Source organism: Arachis ipaensis, chromosome B04, assembly GCF_000816755.2.
Source record: "Arachis ipaensis cultivar K30076 chromosome B04, Araip1.1, whole genome shotgun sequence".
NCBI classification, from domain to species: domain Eukaryota; kingdom Viridiplantae; phylum Streptophyta; class Magnoliopsida; order Fabales; family Fabaceae; genus Arachis; species Arachis ipaensis.
Window position 1 is genome coordinate 117,964,992 of NC_029788.2, and position 1,762 is coordinate 117,966,753.

Sequence of the window (1,762 nt, forward strand, 5' to 3'; positions counted from 1 at the left end):
TATTTTTCACAAATAACATTGTAAAAATTGTATGAAAACTGATACTAGAATACGTCACATTGGTATACAACTTAATATCAAAATGTTATATATTTTAGAATAATATGATGATATAATGTTTGCTGATACAATACTCTGGTTAAAAATAATTGTCCTAGTTGGATTATTTGGTTTTTTTGCAATTATCAAATGATTAAAATTTTAATATTATTAAGCATTTTTCTTATCATATTCCTATTATTAAAGAGAGAAGAAAAGAGTAAGAAGAAAAATCTGGTTAACAAGTGCTATATATAAATACTACGCTCTTTTAAAAAGTTTGAATAGAAAATGTAAATTAATTGTAATTTTTTTATCAATCGTATAATAACTTTTTGAATTTAATTTTTTTATATTCTAAAGATATATTTTGAGAGTATAATAATAAAATTTTTTAAACTTTTTAATATATTTAATATATTAAAAATATAAATTTTTTTTATAATTTTTAATAAATTATTTTTATAATATTTTTTAAATATGTCTTTAGAATACGTATTGACATTTTTTTGAAAAGAATAATTATTTGGTTTGACCTTAATAACGGAGTTCTAAGACAAAAATACAAAATTGATTAGCTAAGACTATACGTCAAATTAAAAATTAATGATTGCGTGCTCTGACCCCTTTCAGAGTAATAATATCCTCCTCTTATTCGGTTCAAATGTAATTAATTTTGGAGAAGATGAACATGTTTTTAACTTTTTGATTTGAAGGCAGATAAATTTTTAACTAATTAAAAATATAAAAATATTTTTATTTTTTTAAAATATAAGATATTTAAATTTTTTTATTTAAAATATATAAAGATAAAAAATCAATTTTTAAAGATAATATTATCTAAAATATCCCATTTTAATTAATTAATTTTAACTTTATTTAATTTTTTGTGTAAATTAAATTAAGACTTTATTCTTATTTCAATCTCTATCTCCCACTTTACATCAAACACAATACTAAGACTTATTTCAGTCTCTGTCTCCCAATTTCAGTCTCTCAATCTTAGTCTCTCAATATCTGTCTCTCTACCAAACATTACCAAAGAGACTTAAATGTTTTACGTTTTAAAAAGTAAGGGTCGTTATTGTATTTTTAATTATTGGAAGACTTATTTGTCTTCAAAATAAAAAGTTACGGACCTATTTATCGTTTTTCTTTATTTTAAGTTTAATTATTCTGTTAGTCATTATAATTTTATTAAATTTATAATTAGAACAATTCTAATGGAATATATTTGGATATCACTTTTAACGTCAACAATAATTAAAATAATTTAAAATTAAAATTTATATTGGATATAATCTTTGAAATGATACTGATATCAAATATTAGAGATGATAATGGATAGGATAAAGTAAGATTTAGACTCAAACTTAACCTTATTTGCAAATTAATTTTTAACTAAAACTCAACCCTACTCTATCTGCTCTCAACCCGCGGGTATCTGACTTTATCCGCAAGTTATAAAAAAAAATATACAATATTCAATAATTTGATCAAATTTTAGGATTATAATTTGGTATTTATATATCGCTAAAATAAAGTATTGGAGATTATATATATATATATTCAATTAGATTCCTATAATACTTTTAGTTTTGTAATTAGGTATTTACTCGTATAAAAAATATTAGCGTGACTGAATATATTTTCACAAATTAAAAGTATTTACAATTAAGAATTTAATTAGATTTTTTATCATATATAAAAAAATCTATTTATA